At 47.4% G+C, this 20,587-nt stretch overlaps 2 long non-coding RNA genes and 1 pseudogene across 6 annotated transcripts; all 3 read right to left on the reverse strand.

The window, feature by feature from the left end:
• Window positions 1-1,128: 1,128 nt before the first annotated feature.
• The window catches only part of LOC127922721 (WASH complex subunit 5-like), a 38,717-nt pseudogene continuing 19,258 nt past the window's right edge, over window positions 1,129-20,587 (reverse strand).
• LOC127922719 (uncharacterized) lies at window positions 2,197-4,767 on the reverse strand. Of its 4 annotated transcripts, none has more exons than XR_008112070.1 (4): window positions 4,506-4,767; window positions 4,025-4,145; window positions 3,061-3,101; window positions 2,197-2,832 (listed from the first exon to the last, which is right to left on the reverse strand). It is a non-coding gene; the product is annotated as an uncharacterized LOC127922719 (long non-coding RNA). The 4 variants fall into 4 exon arrangements; XR_008112069.1 differs by having other exon boundaries at window positions 4,025-4,185; XR_008112068.1 differs by having other exon boundaries at window positions 4,025-4,185; window positions 4,465-4,767.
• LOC127922720 (uncharacterized) lies at window positions 12,047-13,577 on the reverse strand. Of its 2 annotated transcripts, none has more exons than XR_008112073.1 (3): window positions 13,274-13,577; window positions 12,724-12,873; window positions 12,047-12,585 (listed from the first exon to the last, which is right to left on the reverse strand). It is a non-coding gene; the product is annotated as an uncharacterized LOC127922720 (long non-coding RNA). The 2 variants fall into 2 exon arrangements; XR_008112072.1 differs by lacking the exon at window positions 12,724-12,873 and adding an exon at window positions 12,924-13,023 and having other exon boundaries at window positions 12,047-12,635.

Raw genomic sequence — 20,587 nt, forward strand, 5'->3', positions numbered from 1 at the left:
CCCTGGTCATCATCTCTGGGTCCTGTTCAGTGGGAGCCTAATGTTCCCTGGTCATCATCTCTGGGTCCTGTTCAGTGGGAGCCTAATGTTCCCTGGTTATCATCTCTGGGTCCTGTTCAGTGGGAGCCTAATGTTCCCTGGTCATCATCTCTGGTCCTGTTCAGTGGGAGCCTAATGTTCCCTGGTTATCATCTCTGGGTCCTGTTTAGTGGGAGCCTAATGTTCCCTGGTCATCATCTCCTGTTCACTGGGAGCCTAATGTTCCCTGGTCATCATCTCTGGGTCCTGTTCACTGGGAGCCTAATGTTCCCTGGTCATCATCTCTGGGTCCTTTTCAGCAGGAGCCTAATGTTCCCTGGTCATTATCTCTGGGTCCTGTTCAGTGGGAGCCTAATGTTCCCTGGTCATCATCTCTGGGTCTTGTTCACTGGGAGCCTAATGTTCCCTGGTCATTATCTCTGGGTCCTGTTCAGTGGGAGCCTAATGTTCCCTGGTCATCATCTCTGGGTCTTGTTCACTGGGAGCCTAATGTTCCCTGGTCATTATCTCTGGGTCCTGTTCAGTGGGAGCCTAAATGTTCCCTGGTCATCATCTCTGGGTCCTTTTCAGTGGGAGCCTCAAATGTTCCCTGGTCATAATCTTTGGGTCCTTTCAGTGGGAGCCTAATGTTCCCTGGTCATCATCTCTGGGTCCTGTTCAGTGGGAGCCTAATGTTCCCTGGTCATCATCTCTGGGTCCTGTTCAGTGGGAGCCTAATGTTCCCTGGTCATCATCTCTGGGTCCTTTTCAGTGGGAGCCTAAATGTTCCCTGGTCTTAATCTTTGGGTCCTTTTCAGTGGGAGCCTAATGTTCCCTGGTCATCATCTCTGGGTCCTGTTCAGTGGGAGCCTAATGTTCCCTGGTCATCATCTCTGGGTCCTTTTCAGTGGGAGCCTAAATGTTCCCTGGTCATAATCTTTGGGTCCTTTTCAGTGGGAGCCTAATGTTCCCTGGTCATAATGACTGAAACAGGGAAGGTACTTCCTGGATTTGTCTCAGTAATCATTTTATGTTTTAAAAAAGTTTTCCATTGTATAACCTAATGAACAGAACCCTGGTAAGAATCCTTCCTGAGCTGTTGATACTTACCCACAATACCTTTGACGGGATTGACAGAGCTCAGCATGGCTTTAAAGACATCCACCATAGCCTTGTCTCTCAGGATGGTCTTCTGGAACACCGACAGGAAGTTCTAATGGAACCAAAACAAAAACCCTTGTCGTGTTACGGAACCTTGAAGGGGAAGCAACTAACAAACTGCACCACGTGAATGATTCTAAATTACAAATCAAATGTATTTATAAAGCTGATATCTCAAAGTGCTGTACAGAAACCCAGCCTAAAACCCCCAAACAGCAAGCAATGCAGGTGTAGAAGCACGGTGGCTAGGAAAAACTCCCTAGAAAGGCCAGAACCTAGGAAGAAACCTAGAGAGGAACCAGGCAGGCTATGAGGGGTGGAGATTATAAACCTAGAGAGGAACCAGGCTATGAGGGGTGGAGATTATAAACCTAGAGAGGAACCAGGCTATGAGGGGTGGAGATTATAAACCTAGAGAGGAACCAGGCTATGAGGGGTGGAGATTATAAACCTAGAGAGGACCCAGGCTATGAGGGGTGGAGATTATAAACCTAGAGAGGAACCAGGCTATGAGGGGTGGAGATTATAAACCTAGAGAGGAAGCAGGCTATGAGGGGTGGAGATTATAAACCTAGAGAGGAACCAGGCTATGAGGGGTGGAGATTATAAACCTAGAGAGGAACAAGGCTATGAGGGGTGGAGATTATAAACCTAGAGAGGACCCAGGCTATGAGGGGTGGAGATTATAAACCTAGAGAGGACGCAGGCTATGAGGGGTGGAGATTATAAACCTAGAGAGGAAGCAGGCTATGAGGGGTGGAGATTATAAACCTAGAGAGGAACCAGGCTATGAGGGGTGGAGATTATAAACCTAGAGAGGAACCAGGCTATGAGGGGTGGAGATTATAAACCTAGAGAGGAAGCAGGCTATGAGGGGTGGAGATTATAAACCTAGAGAGGAAGCAGGCTATGAGGGGTGGAGATTATAAACCTAGAGAGGAACCAGGCTATGAGGGGTGGAGATTATAAACCTAGAGAGGAACCAGGCTATGAGGGGTGGAGATTATAAACCTAGAGAGGAACCAGGCTATGAGGGGTGGAGATTATAAACCTAGAGAGGAACCAGGCTATGAGGGGTGGAGATTATAAACCTAGAGAGGAACCAGGCTATGAGGGGTGGAGATTATAAACCTAGAGAGGAACCAGGCTATGAGGGGTGGAGATTATAAACCTAGAGAGGAACCAGGCTATGAGGGGTGGAGATTATAAACCTAGAGAGGAACCAGGCTATGAGGGGTGGAGATTATAAACCTAGAGAGGAACCAGGCTATGAGGGGTGGAGATTATAAACCTAGAGAGGAACCAGGCTATGAGGGGTGGAGATTATAAACCTAGAGAGGAACCAGGCTATGAGGGGTGGAGATTATAAACCTAGAGAGGAACCAGGCTATGAGGGGTGGAGATTATAAACCTAGAGAGGAACCAGGCTATGAGGGGTGGAGATTATAAACCTAGAGAGGAACCAGGCTATGAGGGGTGGAGATTATAAACCTAGAGAGGAACCAGGCTATGAGGGGTGGAGATTATAAACCTAGAGGAGGAACCAGGCTATGAGGGGTGGAGATTATAAACCTAGAGGAGGAACCAGGCTATGAGGGGTGGAGATTATAAACCTAGAGAGGAACCAGGCTATGAGGGGTGGAGATTATAAACCTAGAGAGGAACCAGGCTGAGGGGTGGAGATTATAAACCTAGAGAGGAACCAGGCTGAGGGTGAGATTATAACCAGAGGACCAGGCTAGAGGGTGGAGATTATAAACCTAGAGAGGAACAAGGCTATGAGGGGTGGAGATTATAAACCTAGAGAGGAACCAGGCTATGACGGGTGGAGATTATAAACCTAGAGGAGGAACCAGGCTATGAGGGGTGGAGATTATAAACCTAGAGGAGGAACCAGGCTCTGAGGGGTGGAGATTATAAACCTAGAGGAGGAACCAGGCTCTGAGGGGTGGAGATTATAAACCTAGAGGAGGAACCAGGCTATGAGGGGTGGAGATTATAAACCTAGAGAGGAACCAGGCTATGAGGGGTGGAGATTATAAACCTAGAGAGGAACCAGGCTATGAGGGTGGAGATTATAAACCTAGAGGAGGAACCAGGCTATGAGGGTGGAGATTATAAACCTAGAGAGGAACCAGGCTATGAGGGGTGGAGATTATAAACCTAGAGAGGAACCAGGCTATGAGGGTGGAGATTATAAACCTAGAGAGGAACCAGGCTATGAGGGGTGGAGATTATAAACCTAGAGAGGAACCAGGCTATGACGGGTGGAGATTATAAACCTAGAGGAGGAACCAGGCTATGACGGGTGGAGATTATAAACCTAGAGAGGAACCAGGCTATGAGGGGTGGATATTATAAACCTAGAGAGGAACCAGGCTATGAGGGGTGGAGATTATAAACCTAGAGGAGGAACCAGGCTATGAGGGTGGAGATTATAAACCTAGAGAGGAACCAGGCTATGAGGGGTGGAGATTATAAACCTAGAGAGGAACCAGGCTATGGAGGGTGGAGATTATAAACCTAGAGAGGAACCAGGCTATGAGGGTGGAGATTATAAACCTAGAGAGGAACCAGGCTATGAGGGGTGGAGATTATAAACCTAGAGGAGGAACCAGGCTATGAGGGGTGGAGATTATAAACCTAGAGAGGAACCAGGCTATGAGGGGTGGAGATTATAAACCTAGAGAGGAAGCAGGCTATGAGGGGTGGAGATTATAAACCGAGAGGAGGAACCAGGCTATGAGGGGTGGAGATTATAAACCTAGAGGAGGAACCAGGCTATGAGGGGTGGAGATTATAAACCTAGAGAGGAACCAGGCTATGAGGGGTGGAGATTATAAACCTAGAGGAGGAACCAGGCTATGAGGGGTGGAGATTATAAACCTAGAGAGGAACCAGGCTATGAGGGGTGGAGATTATAAACCTAGAGAGGAACCAGGCTATGAGGGGTGGAGATTATAAACCTAGAGAGGAACCAGGCTATGAGGGGTGGAGATTATAAACCTAGAGGAGGAACCAGGCTATGAGGGGTGGAGATTATAAACCTAGAGAGGACCCAGGCTATGAGGGGTGGAGATTATAAACCTAGAGAGGAACCAGGCTATGAGGGGTGGAGATTATAAACCTAGAGAGGAACCAGGCTATGAGGGGTGGAGATTATAAACCTAGAGAGGACCCAGGCTATGAGGGGTGGAGATTATAAACCTAGAGAGGAACCAGGCTATGAGGGTGGAGATTATAAACCTAGAGAGGAACCAGGCTATGAGGGTGGAGATTATAAACCTAGAGGAGGAACCAGGCTATGAAGGGTGGAGATTATAAACCTAGAGAGGAACCAGTGCACTGTGTGTTTGTTGAATGATAAGGACCGGCGTTGTCTCGAACAGAAAAGTGAAGCTACGAACGACAGTATCTGTATTAAAATATAACAGCCCACTGATATTGACCTCAATATCATGATTGTTTTAAGTCAAAATGGGACAACCTGGTTAAATGAAAAGGTTAACCTGGTTAGATTAAACAGGTTAACCTGGTTAAATTAAAAGGTTAACCTGGTTAAATTAAAAGGTTAACCTGGTTAAATTAAAAGGTTAACCTGGTTAAATTAAAAGGTTAACCTGGTTAAATTAAACAGGTTAACCTGGTTAAATTAAAAGGTTAAATTAAAAGGTTAACCTGGTTAAATGAAAAAGGTTAACCTGGTTAAATGAAAAAGGTTAACCTGGTTAAATGAAAAAGGTTAAATAGTTGTTAGGACTGCGGAAGTACATTCCATAGCATCCTAACAGAGTAGTGTTGATAGGCTGGCAGGCTGGGTTTCACAACATAATATCACGTGACCTGCAGTTCCTTGACCATCATGAAGCAGAGCAGCCTGTCCAGCCCGTTGAGGCCGAAGGTCCCCAGGGTGTCCTGTATCTCAGAGAACAGACGGTTGTTGGTCACCTCCTGGTGGGTCTTCAGGTCGTACCAGGTGTTCAACTGGTCCATGTAACACGTCGCCCTGGGAAACACAGGTAACAGGTGAAGGCTTTGCATGAAGACATATTAAAAGCACTGAGAAGAGAGTATACCCCCCAAAAAACAGACTTCCTCTACCATGTTTACGCCATTAAAGAACACCAACGCTACCTTCCATAATTAAATCTTCAAATAGCCACCCTTTGTCTTGATGACTGTTGGGAAAAGCATTCCAGGTGAAGCTGGTTGAGAGAATGCCAAGAGTGTTTGAAGCTGTCATCAAGGCAAAAGGTGGCTATTACATTTTTTTTTGTCAGGTTAGTATATGATTCCATGTGTTATTTCATAGTGTTGATGTCTTCACTATTATTCTACAATGTAGAAAATAGTTTTTTTTTAAATAAATAAATACCCTTGAATGAGTAGGTAGTGTAGATACAAGCTAACAGACTGATGCCACCAAGGTGACATGGAGAGAGATACCTACTTGGGGTCTGTGATGCGGAGGATCTCTCTACAGAGTCGTCCGATGAAGGTGGCTGACTCATCGACCGCGGGGAACTTGGGTATGGGGATATGGGTCGACTGGTAGACACTCTGCCAATCCTGAATCTAAGAAACACAAAGAGGTGAACATTAGCCGTTTAAATAGTACGTATATTATTGAAACCAGAGCTCTCCCAACCCTGTCTCTGGAGAGCTACTCTCCTGTAGGTTTTCAATCCAACCCCCAGATATAACTAACCTGATTCAACCAGCTAATATATGCTGTATATAGCCTCTCTGCTGTATATAGCCTCTCTACTGTATATAGCCCCACTACTGTATATAGCCTCTCTGCTGTATATAGCCTCTCTGCTGTATATAGCCTCTCTGCTGTATATAGCCTCTCTGCTGTATATAGCCTCTCTGCTGTATATAGCCTCTCTGCTGTATATAGCCTCTCTGCTGTATATAGCCTCTCTGCTGTATATAGCCTCTCTGCTGTATATAGCCTCTCTGCTGTATATAGCCTCTCTGCTGTATATAGCCTCTCTACTGTATATAGCCTCTCTACTGTATATAGCCTCTACTGTATAGAGCCCCTCTACCGCGTATAGAGCCCCTCTACCGCGTATAGAGCCCCTCTACCGCGTATAGAGCCCCTCTACCGCGTATAGAGCCCCTCTATCACGCGTATAGAGCCTCTCTACCGCGCCCTCTACTATAGAGCCTCCTCTACCGCGTATAGAGCCCCCTCTACCGCGTATAGAGCCCCTCTACCGCGTATAGAGCCCCTCTACCGCGTATAGAGCCTCCTCTACCGCGTATAGAGCCCCTCTACCGCGTATAGAGCCCCTCTACCGCGTATAGAGCCCCTCTACCGCGTATAGAGCCCCTCTACCGCGTATAGAGCCCCCTCTACCGCGTATAGAGCCCCCTCTACCGCGTATAGAGCCCCTCTACCGCGTATAGAGCCCCTCTACCGCGTATAGAGCCCCCTCTACCGCGTATAGAGCCCCTCTACGCGTATAGAGCCCCTCTACTGTATAGAGCCCCTCTACTGTATAGAGCCCCTCTACCAGTATAGAGCCCCTCTACCGCGTATAGAGCCCCTCTACCGCGTATAGAGCCCTCTCTACCGCGTATAGAGCCCTCTCTACCGCGTATAGAGCTCCTCTACCGCGTATAGAGCCCCTCTACCGCGTATAGAGCCCCCTCTACCGCGTATAGAGCCCCCTCTACCGCGTATAGAGCCCCTCTACCGCGTATAGAGCCCCTCTACCGCGTATAGAGCCCTCTCTACCGCGTATAGAGCCCCCTCTACGCGTATAGAGCCCCTCTACTGCGTATAGAGCCCCTCTACTGTATAGAGCCCCTCTACCGCGTATAGAGCCCCTCTACCGTATAGAGCCCCTCTACTGTATAGAGCCCCTCTACTGTATAGAGCCTCTTACTCATTTTCCACCATCATTTGCAAATAAATTCATAAAAAATCCTACAATGTGATTTTCTGGATTTTTCTTCTCATTGTGTCTGTCATAGTTGAAGTCATGTGACTATATATATAGAAAGGGGATACGAGGAATCAACCAGACCCAGTGAGAAAGAGGTCATGTGACTATATATATAAAAAGGAGATACGAGGAATCAACCAGACCCAGTGAGAAAGAGGTCATGTGACCATATATATAGAAAGGGGATACGAGGAATCAACCAGACCCACTGAGAAAGAGGTCATGTGACTATATATATAAAAAGGAGATACGAGGAATCAACCAGACCCAGTGAGAAAGAGGTCATGTGACCATATATATAGAAAGGGGATACGAGGAATCAACCAGACCCACTGAGAAAGAGGTCATGTGACCATATATATAGAAAGGGGATACAAGGAATCAACCAGACCCAGTGAGAAAGAGGTCATGTGACCATATATATAGAAAGGGGATACAAGGAATCAACCAGACCCACTGAGAAAGAGGTCATGTGAGTATATATATAGAAAGGGGATACAAGGAATCAACCAGACCCAGTGAGAAAGAGGTCATGTGACTATATATATAGAAAGGGGATACAAGGAATCAACCAGACCCACTGAGAAAGAGGTCATGTGACCATATATATAGAAAGGGGATACGAGGAATCAACCAGACCCACTGAGAAAGAGGTCATGTGACTATATAGAAAGGGGATACAAGGAATCAACCAGACCCAGTGAGAAAGAGGTCATGTGACCATATATACAGAAAGGGGATACAAGGAATCAACCAGACCCACTGAGAAAGAGGTCATGTGAGTATATATATAGAAAGGGGATACAAGGAATCAACCAGACCCAGTGAGAAAGAGGTCATGTGACTATATATATAGAAAGGGGATACGAGGAATCAACCAGACCCAGTGAGAAAGAGGTCATGTGACTATATATATAGAAAGGGGATACGAGGAATCAACCAGACCCACTGAGAAAGAGGTCATGTGACCATATAAAAAGGTCAAACCTTGGTGCGTAGGAAGCTGTTACACTCCTGCTCCACGTTGTAGTTGATGATACGAGAGACCTCCTCCTGCCAGATCTTCAGGCCGTAGATGGAGACGTAATCCTGGATGTACTCAAAGGACCGGTAGAATCCATCCATGGTGGCCGCCATCTCCTTCAGCTTCGGCATCAACTCACTGGTCTGTACCAGGTGATGAGAAATTACATTAATATTCTGTAACACTCCTTCAGCTTCGGCATCAACTCACTGGTCTGTACCAGGTGATGAGAAATGACATTAATATTCTGTAACACTCCTTCAGCATCAACTCACTGGTCTGTACCAGGTGATGAGAAATGACATTAATATTCTGTAACACTCCTTCGGCATCAACTCACTGGTCTGTACCAGGTGATGAGAAATGACATTAATATTCTGTAACACTCCTTCAGCTTCGGCATCAACTCACTGGTCTGTACCAGGTGATGAGAAATTACATTAATATTCTGAAGAAGAAGTACTTTGTGTAGAGCGTAGGCTACTATCTCACCTTAGCCTTGGGGTTATAGATAAGTCCTTTGTGTAGAGCGTAGGCTACTATCTCACCTTAGCCTTGGGGTTATAGATAAGTCCTTTGTGTAGAGCGTAGGCTACTATCTCACCTTAGCCTTGGGGTTATAGATAAGTCCTTTGTGTAGAGCGTAGGCTACTATCTCACCTTAGCCTTGGGGTTATAGATAAGTCCTTTGTGTAGAGCGTAGGCTACTCTTCTCACCAACTCCTTCCTGATACCATCTTCCAGGAGCTGCTTGGGATCCACCTGAAGACACGACATTTAAATAAGGTAAGACTAATGCATTTAGACACATTTTCTCAAACATAAACATATATTTTTATTTTATTTAATCTTTATTTAACTAGGCGAAGTCAGTTAAGAACAAATTCTTATTTTACAATGAAGGCCTATCGGGGAACAGTGGGTTAACTGCCTTGTTCAGGGGCAGAATGACAGATTTTTTTACCTTGTCAGCTCGGGGGGTCCGATCTACCAACCTTTCGATTACTAGTCCAACGCTCTAACCACTAGGCTACCTGCCGTCAATATATCTAAAAACAACAGTTGCAAAAAACAGTTTTAATTTAAAAACGGACCTTGATGATTCCAACCAGCGTCGTCTTCATCATCAGAATCCCTTCAGTAAAGATGGAGATGGCGTGGGTGAGTTTGGCAACCTGTGAGAAAATCAGGAACAAAATAAAAAGTCCTGGATGTTCAGCTGTAGAAAACCCGCTGCCTCTCACAGAACGCTGCCTCTCAGAACGCTGCCTCACAGAACGCTGCCTCTCACAGAACGCTGCCTCTCACAGGACGCTGCCTCTCACAGGACGCTGCCTCTCACAGAACGCTGCCTCTCACAGAACGCTGCCTCTCACAGGACGCTGCCTCTCACAGAACGCTGCCTCTCACAGAACGCTGCCTCTCACAGAACGCTGCCTCTCACAGAACGCTGCCTCTCACAGAACGCTGCCTCTCACAGAACGCTGCCTCTCACAGAACGCTGCCTCTCACAGAACGCTGCCTCTCACAGAACGCTGCCTCTCACAGAACGCTGCCCCTCTCACAGAACGCTGCCTCTCACAGAACGCTGCCTCTCACAGAACGCTGCCTCTCACAGAACGCTGCCTCTCACAGAACGCTGTTCCTTTGAGCCAGAGAGGAACGGTTGGGGAGACTCAGTGAGCATCTGCTCCCTCTGCTGAGTTAGGGGCCAGGAACCAGGGAAACTCTGGCTCCTAGTTAGTCACTACTATAGGTCCTAGTTATAGTCACTACTATAGGTCCTAGTTATACTATAGGTCCTAGTTATAGTCACTACTATAGGTCCTAGTTATACTATAGGTCCTAGTTATAGTCACTACTATAGGTCCTAGTTATACTATAGGTCCTAGTTATAGTCACTACTATAGGTCCTAGTTATAGTCACTACTATAGGTCCTAGTTATACTATAGGTCCTAGTTATAGTCACTACTATAGGTCCTAGTTATACTATAGGTCCTAGTTATAGTCACTACTATAGGTCCTAGTTATACTATAGGTCCTAGTTATAGTCACTACTATAGGTCCTAGTTATACTATAGGTCCTAGTTATAGTCACTACTATAGGTCCTAGTTATACTATAGGTCCTAGTTATAGTCACTACTATAGGTCCTAGTTATACTATAGGTCCTAGTTATAGTCACTACTATAGGTCCTAGTTATACTATAGGTCCTAGTTATAGTCACTACTATAGGTCCTAGTTATACTATAGGTCCTAGTTATAGTCACTACTATAGGTCCTAGTTATACTATAGGTCCTAGTTATAGTCACTACTATAGGTCCTAGTTATACTATAGGTCCTAGTTATAGTCACTACTATAGGTCCTAGTTATACTATAGGTCCTAGTTATAGTCACTACTATAGGTCCTAGTTATACTATAGGTCCTAGTTATAGTCACTACTATAGGTCCTAGTTATACTATAGGTCCTAGTTATAGTCACTACTATAGGTCCTAGTTATACTATAGGTCCTAGTTATAGTCACTACTATAGGTCCTAGTTATACTATAGGTCCTAGTTATAGTCACTACTATAGGTCCTAGTTATACTATAGGTCCTAGTTATAGTCACTACTATAGGTCCTAGTTATACTATAGGTCCTAGTTATAGTCACTACTATAGGTCCTAGTTATAGTCACTACTATAGGTCCTAGTTATAGTCACTACTATAGGTCCTAGTTATACTATAGGTCCTAGTTATAGTCACTACTATAGGTCCTAGTTATACTATAGGTCCTAGTTATAGTCACTACTATAGGTCCTAGTTATACTATAGGTCCTAGTTATAGTCACTACTATAGGTCCTAGTTATAGTCACTACTATAGGTCCTAGTTATAGTCACTACTATAGGTCCTAGTTATAGTCACTACTATAGGTCCTAGTTATACTATAGGTCCTAGTTATAGTCACTACTATAGGTCCTAGTTATACTATAGGTCCTAGTTATAGTCACTACTATAGGTCCTAGTTATACTATAGGTCCTAGTTATAGTCACTACTATAGGTCCTAGTTATAGTCACTACTATAGGTCCTAGTTATAGTCACTACTATAGGTCCTAGTTATAGTCACTACTATAGGTCCTAGTTATAGTCACTACTATAGGTCCTAGTTATAGTCACTACTATAGGTCCTAGTTATAGTCACTACTATAGGTCCTAGTTATAGTCACTACTATAGGTCCTAGTTATAGTCACTACTATAGGTCCTAGTTATAGTCACTACTATAGGTCCTAGTTATAGTCACTACTATAGGTCCTAGTTATAGTCACTACTATAGGTCCTAGTTATAGTCACTACTATAGGTCCTAGTTATAGTCACTACTATAGGTCCTAGTTATAGTCACTACTATAGGTCCTAGTTATAGTCACTACTATAGGTCCTAGTTATAGTCACTACTATAGGTCCTAGTTATAGTATAGGTCCTAGTTATAGTCACTACTATAGGTCCTAGTTATAGTCACTACATCTGCCATTTAGCAGATACTTTTATACAAAGACCCTAACAGTCATGTGTGCATACATTTTTCTATTGGGAGGCCCCAGCGGGAATCAAACCCGCAACCTTTGTCATCGCAAGCGCCATGCTCTTCCGACACACAGAGACCATAAGCCGTCTCTAAAACGACCTCTGACCTCGTAGCGAGCCCCCAGCTGGGCGTAGTCCTTCAGCTTGTCCTTGTCCAGTCTGGTGGGAACCTCCACGATGGCATGGATCTGCAGCTTGATGATCTTAGCCAAGGAGGTGAACATGCTCTCGGGGATGATCTGTAACACCTAGTGGAGAGTAGAGGAGACAACATGCTCTCAGGGATGATCTGTAACACCTAGTGAAGAGTAGAGGAGACAACATGCTCTCAGGGATGATCTGTAACACCTAGTGGAGAGTAGAGGAGACAACGTGCTCTCAGGGATGATCTGTAACACCTAGTGGAGAGTAGAGGAGACAACATGCTCTCAGGGATGATCTGTAACACCTAGTGGAGAGTAGAGGAGACAACATGCTCTCAGGGATGATCTGTAACACCTGGTGGAGAGTAGAGGAGACAACATGCTCTCAGGGATGATCTGTAACACCTAGTGGAGAGTGGAGGAAACAACATGCTCTCAGGGATGATCTGTAACACCTAGTGGAGAGTAGAGGAGACAACGTGCTCTCTGGGATGATCTGTAACACCTAGTGGAGAGTAGAGGAGACAACATGCTCTCAGGGATTATCTGTAACACCTAGTGGAGAGTAGAGGAGACAACATGCTCTCAGGGATGATCTGTAACACCTAGTGGAGAGTAGAGGAGACAACATGCTCTCAGGGATGATCTGTAACACCTAGTGGAGAGTAGAGGAGACAACGTGCTCTCAGGGATGATCTGTAACACCTAGTGGAGAGTAGAGGAGACAACATGCTCTCAGGGATGATCTGTAACACCTAGTGGAGAGTAGAGGAGACAACATGCTCTCAGGGATGATCTGTAAAACCTAGTGGAGAGTAGAGGAGACGGGATGATCTGTAACACCTAGTGGAGAGTAGAGGAGACAACATGCTCTCAGGGATGATCTGTAACACCTAGTGGAGAGTAGAGGAGACAACGTGCTCTCAGGGATGATCTGTAACACCTAGTGGAGAGTAGAGGAGACAACGTGCTCTCAGGGATGATCTGTAACACCTAGTGGAGAGTAGAGGAGACAACATGCTCTCAGGGATGATCTGTAGCACCTAGTGGAGAGTAGAGGAGACAACGTGCTCTCAGGGATGATCTGTAACACCTAGTGGAGAGTAGAGGAGACAACGTGCTCTCAGGGATGATCTGTAACACCTAGTGGAGAGTAGAGGAGACAACATGCTCTGAGGGATGATCTGTAACACCTAGTGGAGAGTAGAGGAGACAACATGCTCTCAGGGATGATCTGTAACACCTAGTGGAGAGTAGAGGAGACAACATGCTCTCAGGGATGATCTGTAACACCTAGTGGAGAGTAGAGGAAACAACGTGCTCTCAGGGATGATCTGTAACACCTAGTGGAGAGTAGAGGAGACAACATGCTCTCAGGGATGATCTGTAACACCTAGTGGAGAGTAGAGGAGACAACATGCTCTCAGGGATGATCTGTAACACCTAGTGGAGAGTAGAGGAGACAACGTGCTCTCAGGGATGATCTGTAACACCTAGTGGAGAGTAGAGGAGACAACGTGCTCTCAGGGATGATCTGTAACACCTAGTGGAGAGTAGAGGAGACAACGTGCTCTCAGGGATGATCTGTAACACCTAGTGGAGAGTAGAGGAGACAACATGCTCTGAGGGATGATCTGTAACACCTAGTGGAGAGTAGAGGAGACAACATGCTCTCAGGGATGATCTGTAACACCTAGTGGAGAGTAGAGGAAACAACGTGCTCTCAGGGATGATCTGTAACACCTAGTGGAGAGTAGAGGAGACAACATGCTCTCAGGGATGATCTGTAACACCTAGTGGAGAGTAGAGGAGACAACGTGCTCTCAGGGATGATCTGTAACACCTAGTGGAGAGTAGAGGAGACAACGTGCTCTCGGGGATGATCTGTAACACCTAGTGGAGAGTAGAGGAGACAACGTGCTCTCGGGGATGATCTGTAACACCTAGTGGAGAGTAGAGGAGACAACATGCTCTCGGGGATGATCTGTAACACCTAGTGGAGAGTAGAGGAGACAACGTGCTCTCAGGGATGATCTGTAACACCTAGTGGAGAGTAGAGGAGACAACATGCTCTCGGGGATGATCTGTAACACCTAGTGGAGAGTAGAGGAGACAACATGCTCTCCGGGATGATGATCTGTAGAGGGTTGGGTTAGGGAGTAAGGGGTCAGAGCAGGGACTGGGGGTAGGGACTGGGGGTAAGAGAGTAGAGACCGGGGGCTGGGGGTAGAGAGTAGAGACTAGGGGCTGGGGGTAGAGAGTAGAGACTAGGGGCTGGGGGTAGAGAGTAGAGACTAGGGGTAGAGAGTAGAGACTAGGGGTAGAGAGTAGAGACTAGAGACTAGAGACTAGGGGGCTGGGGGTAGAGAGTAGAGACTAGGGTGCTGGGGGTAGAGAGCAGAGACTAGGGGCTGGGGGTAGAGAGTAGAGACTAGGGGACTGGGGGTAGAGAGTAGAGACTAGGGGCTGGGGGTAGAGAGTAGAGACTAGGGGCTGGGGGTAGAGAGTAGAGACTAGGGGCTGGGGGTAGAGAGTAGAGACTAGGGGCTGGGGGTAGAGAGTAGAGACTAGGGGCTGGGGGTAGAGAGTAGAGACTAGGGGCTGGGGTAGAGAGTAGAGACTAGGGGCTGGGGTAGAGAGTAGAGACTAGGGGCTGGGGGTAGAGAGTAGAGACTAGGCTGGGGTAGAGAGTAGAGACTAGGCTGGGGGGTAGAGAGTAGAGACTAGGCGGCTGGGGGTAGAGAGTAGAGACTAGCGGCTGGGGGTAGAGACTAGGGGCTGGTGGTAGAGAGTAGAGACTAGGGGCTGGGGGTAGAGAGTAGAGACTAGGGGAGACTAGGGGTAGAAAGTAGAGACTAGGGGACTGGGGGTAGAGAGTAGAGACTAGGGGACTGGGGGTAGAGAGAGAGACCAGGGGCCAGAGGCAGAGAGCAGAGACTAGGGGCTGGGGGCAGAGAGTAGAGACTAGGGGCAGAGAGTAGAGACTAGGGGGCAGAGAGAGACTAGGGCTGGGGGTAGAGAGCAGAGACCAGGGCTGGAGGTAGAGAGCAGAGACTAGGGGGCTGGGGTAGAGAGCAGAGACTAGGGGCTGGGAGCAGAGAGTAGAGACTAGGGATGGGGGTAGAGAGTAGAGACTAGGGATGGGGCAGAGAGTAGAGACTAGGGCTGTGGCAGAGAGTAGAGACTAGGGGGCTGCGGGCAGAGAGTAGAGAGACTAGGGGCTGGGGGTAGAGGAGAGACTAAGGGAGCAGAGAGCAGAGACTAGGGGGCTGGGGATAGAGAGAGTAGAGACTAGGGGGCTGGGAGCAGAGAGCAGAGACTAGGGGCTGGGGATAGAGAGTAGAGAAAGAGAGCAGAGACTAGGGGCTGGGAGTAGAGAGAGAGACTAGGGGCTGGGGGCAGAGACTAGGGCTGGGGGCAGAGAGCAGAGACTAGTGGTGGGGGTAGAGAGCAGAGACTAGGGGGCTGGGGGGTAGAGAGTAGAGACTAGGGGTTGGGGAGAGAGAGAGACCAGGGCCAGGGGAGGTAGAGAGAGTAGAGACTAGGGCTGGGGGCAGAGAGAGAGACTAGGGGCTGGGTAGAGAGTAGAGACTAGGGGGCTGGGGGTAGAGAGTAGAGACTAGGAGGCTGGGGGTAGAGAGTAGAGACTCAGGAGGCTGGGGTAGAGACTAGGGGGCTGCGTAGAGAGTAGAGACTAGGGAGCTGGGGGTAGAGAGTAGAGACTAGGGGGCTGGGGTAGAGAGTAGAGACTAGGGGCTGGGGTAGAGAGTAGAGACTAGGGGGCTGGGGGTAGAGAGCAGAGACTAGGGACTGGGGGGTAGAAAGCAGAGACTATGGGGGCTGGGGGGGGTAGAGAGTAGAGACTAGGGGGCTGGGGGTAGAGAGTAGAGACTAGGGGGCTGGGAGTAGAGAGTAGAGACTAGGGCTGGGGATAGAGAGCAGAGACTAGGGGCTGCGGCAGAGGAGTAGAGACTAGGGGCTGCGGGTAGAGAGTAGAGACTAGGGGGCTGTGGGTAGAGAGTAGAGACTAGGGGCTGGGGTAGAGAGCAGAGACTAGGGGCTGGGGGCAGAGAGCAGAGACTAGGGGGCTGGGAGTAGAGAGCAGAGACTAGGGGCCAGATAGAGAGAGAGACTAGGGGCTGGGGTAGAGAGTAGAGACTAGGGGCTGGGGGCAGAGAGTAGAGACTAGGGGCTGGGGGTAGAGAGAGAGACTAGGGGGCTGGGGGTAGAGAGTAGAGACTAGGGCTGGGGGTAGAGAGAGAGACCAGGGCTAGAGGTAGAGAGTATGAGACCAGGGGGCTGGGGTTAGAGAGTAGAGACTAGGGGCTGGGAGCAGAGAGTAGAGACTAGGGGGATGGGGGTAGAGAGTAGAGACTAGGGCTGGGGGGCAGAGAGCAGAGACTAGTGGCTGGGGTAGAGAGTAGAGACTAGGGGCTGGGGGTAGAGAGTAGAGACTAGGGGCTGGGGGTAGAGAGTAGAGACTAGGGCTGGGGGTAGAGAGTAGAGACTAGGGGGCTGGGGGTAGAGAGTGCAGAGACTAGGGGGCTGGGAGTAGAGAGTAGAGACCAGGGGCTGGGGATAGAGAGAGAGACTAGGGGCTGGGGGGTAGAGAGTAGAGACTAGGGCTGGGAGTAGAGAGTAGAGACTAGGGGGCTGGGGCAGAGAGCAGAGACTAGAGGCTGGGGGGTAGAAGACTAGGGGCCGGGCAGAGAGCAGAGACTAGGGCTGGGGGCAGAGAGGCAGAGACTAGAGGGCTGGGGGTAGAGAGTAGCGACTAGGGGGCTGGGGTAGAGAGCAGCGACTAGGGCTGGGGTAGAGAGTAGAGACTAGGGCTGGGGTAGAGAGTAGAGACGAGGGGGCTGGGAGTAGAGAGTAGAGACTAGGGGCTGTAAGATAGAGATTAGAGACTAGGGGGCTGGGGTAGAGACAAGGGTTGGGGGTAGAGATCAGAGACCACGTGCTCCGGGGATCATACCTTTCTGACGTAGGTCACCAGTTCCCCGAGTAGAACTGAGAGACACTGAGCAGATCTGACTGCTTGGCCTGGTTGATACGCAGCAGAGGCAGTCCAACGAGACGCCAACTGAAACACGGATCAATAACAACACGTTACAGACCGCATGTTTTCAAACAGGAAATACCTCTTTTTCCCTTGTTTACGGATGAACCTGTGTGCTCTACTTAAATGTACTGTTTGTGTCCGAGCAGTGAATGGTTGACCTTTAGGAAGGTTGCTCGTAGTTTGGTCACTATGGATGGGTTCACTTCTGGATACCTCCTGCATGATGGACGTGAAGCTGGGAAAACAACCAGAGAAAAACATTCCAAATGGAACATTTATATATTCGTATTTGACCAGGTTAGTCTCCTGGGTTAGTCTCCGGGTTAGTCTCCCAGTTAGTCTCAGGTTAGTCTCCTGGGTTCTATTTGACCAGGTTAGTCTCCTGGGTTCTTATGCACCAGGTTAGTCTCCTGTTCTTATTTGACCAGGTTAGTCTCCCTGGTTCTTATTTCTGACCAGGTTAGTCTCCTGGGTTCTTATTTGACCAGGTTAGTCTCCTGTTTCTTATTTGACCAGGTTAGTCTCCCTGGGTTCTTATTTGACCAGGTTAGTCTCCTGGGTTCTTATTTGACCAGGTTAGTCTCCCTAAGTTAGTCTCCTGGGTTCTTATTTGACCAGGTTAGTCTCACTGGGTTCTTATGTGACCAGGTTAGTCTCTGTTTATATGACCAGGTTAGTCTCACTGGGTTAGTCTCACTGGGGTTCTTATTTGACCAGGTTAGTCTCACTGTTCTTATTTGACCAGGTTAGTCTCCCCGGGTTCTTATTTGACCAGGCTAGTCTCCCTGGGTTAGTCTCCTGGGTTCTTATTTGACCAGGTTAGTCTCACTGGGTTCTTATTTGACCAGGTTAGTCTCACTGGGTTAGTCTCCTGGGTTAGTCTCACTGCCCTTATTTGACCAGGTTAGTCTCACTGGGTTCATATTTCATGGTGATCAGACCATTCATAACCCATTTATAACCCACAAATAACCCATTTATAACCCCTACCTGTCTATGATCTGCCATGCGTAGGGACAGGTCTCCTACTATCTGCATGGTGATCAGACCATTCATAACCCACAAATAACCCATTTATAACCCCTACCTGTCTATGATCTTGCCATGTAGGACAGGGTCTCCTACTATCTGCATGGTGATCAGGACCATTCATAACCCATTCATAACCCATTTATAACCCATTTATACCACTACCTGTCTATGATCTGCCATGCGTAGGACAGGTCTCCTACTGTCTGCATGGTGATCAGACCATACATAACCCATTCATAACCCATTCATAACCCTACATGTCTATGATCTGCCATGCATAGGACAGGTCTCCTACTATCTGCATGGTGATCAGACCATTCATAACCCATTCATAACCCATTTATAACCCATTTATAACCACTACCTGTCTAAGATCTGCCATGCGTAGGGACAGGTCTCCTACTGTCTGCATGGGTGATCAGACCATACATAACCCATTCATAACCCATTCATAACCCCTACATGTCTATGATCTGCCATGCATAGACAGGTCTCCTACTATCTGCATGGTGATCAGACCATTCATAACCCATTCATAACCCCTACCTGTCTATGATCTGCCATGCACAGGGACAGGTCTCCTACTATCTGCATGGTGATCAGACCATTCATAACCCATTTATAACCCCTACCTGTCTATGATCTGCCATGCGTAGGACAGGTTCCTACTATCTGCATGGTGATCAGACCATTCATAACCCCTACCTGTCATGATCTGCCATGCGTAGGACAGGTCTCCTACTATCTGCATGGTGATCAGGACCATTTATAACCCCTACCTGTCGATGATCTGGCCATGCATAGGACAGGTTCCTCCATTGTCCGCATGGTGATCAGGACCATACATAACCCATTTATAACCACTACCTGTCTATGATCTGCCATGCGAGGACAGGTCTCCTACTATCTGCATGGTGATCAGGACCATACATAACCCATTCATAACCCATTTATAACCCATTTATAACCCCCTACCTGTCTATGATCTGCCATGGGCGTAGGGACAGGTCTCCTACTATCTGCATGGTGATCAGGACCATACATAACCCATTCATAACCCCTACCTGTCTACATCTGCCATGCATAGGACAGGTCTCCTACTATCTGCATGGTGATCAGACCATTTATAACTCCATTTATAACCCCTACCTGTCTATGATCTGCCATGCGTAGGGACAGGTCTCCTACTATCTGCATGGTGATCAGGACCATTTATAACCCATTTATAACCCTACCTGTTCCATGATCTGCCATGTGAGGGACAGGTCTCCTACTGTCTGCATGGTGATCAGGACCATTCATAACCCCTACCTGTCTATGATCTGCCATGCATAGGACAGGTCTCCTACTATCTGCATGGTGATCAGAACCTCCTCCTTGATGTTGATGGTCCTGATCATCTGGTGAAGGAACTTCCTGGTGTCAGCCAGGAACTGACACACCTGCAGGCTGGACTCCAACTGGTGGAACTCTTGAACCTGAGCACAGGTAAAAAAGAGGACAAGAAGTCAGTTTTTATTGGTAAGGAGAGTGACAGAAGTCAGGCATAGGTAAGGAGAGGACAGGAAATCAGGGTTCATAGGTAAGGAGAGGACAGGAAATCAGGGTTCATAGGTAAGGAGATGACAGGAAATCAGGGTTTATAGGTATGAGAGGGAAGTCAGGGTTTATAGGTAAGGGAGAGGACAGAAGTCAGGTATATTGGTAAGAGAGACAGGAAGTCAAAGTGTTTGCTAGGTAAGGAGAGGACAGGAAGTCAGGTTTATAGGTAAGGAGTGGACAGGAAGTCAGGGTTTATAGGCAAGGAGAGGACAGGAAGTCAGGGTTTATATAGTCTCCTGTTTCCACACTTCCAAGTCTCTTATCCACTCGGCTGGTAGAATGAACATGAGAAAAGTTTTTGCTTTTCACCGAAAAGTTACAACATATTTTGGACAAAGCTGCATCATTGTATATCAAATCGAAGGGATACAAATGTTCAAGAGTGTTACCATGTAATCACTATGCAACATAATGACCATGTAACGGTCATTAAGAGTGTTACCATGTAACGGTCACTAAGAGTGCTACCATGTAACGGTCACTAAGAGTGTTACCATGTAACGGTCACTAAGAGTGTTACCATGTAACGGTCACTAAGAGTGTTACCAAATCCCGTCACTAAGAGGCACCATGTAACGGTCACTAAGAGTGTTACCATGTAATATAATGATCATGCAATGGTCACTAAGAGTGTTGCCATGTAACGGTCACTAAGAGTGTTACCATGTAACGGTCACTAAGAGTGTTACCATGTAATATAAATGATCGTAATGGTCACTAAGAGGTTACCATGTAACGGTCACTAAGAGTGTTACCATGTAACGGTCACTAAGAGTGTTACCATGTAACGGTGTGTCACTAAGAGTGTTACCATGTAACGGGGTCAGTAAGAGTGCTACCATGTACGGGTCAGTAAGAGTTACCATGTAACGGTCAGTAAGAGTGTTACCATGTAACGGTCAGTAAGAGTGTTACCATGTAACGGTCACTAAGAGTGTTACCATGTAACAGCCACCAAGAGTGTTACCATGTAACTATTACTAAGAGTGTTACTATGTATATAATGATCGT

This window comes from Oncorhynchus keta, unplaced genomic scaffold (genome assembly GCF_023373465.1).
Source record: "Oncorhynchus keta strain PuntledgeMale-10-30-2019 unplaced genomic scaffold, Oket_V2 Un_contig_26810_pilon_pilon, whole genome shotgun sequence".
Classification (NCBI taxonomy): Eukaryota; Metazoa; Chordata; class Actinopteri; order Salmoniformes; family Salmonidae; genus Oncorhynchus; species Oncorhynchus keta.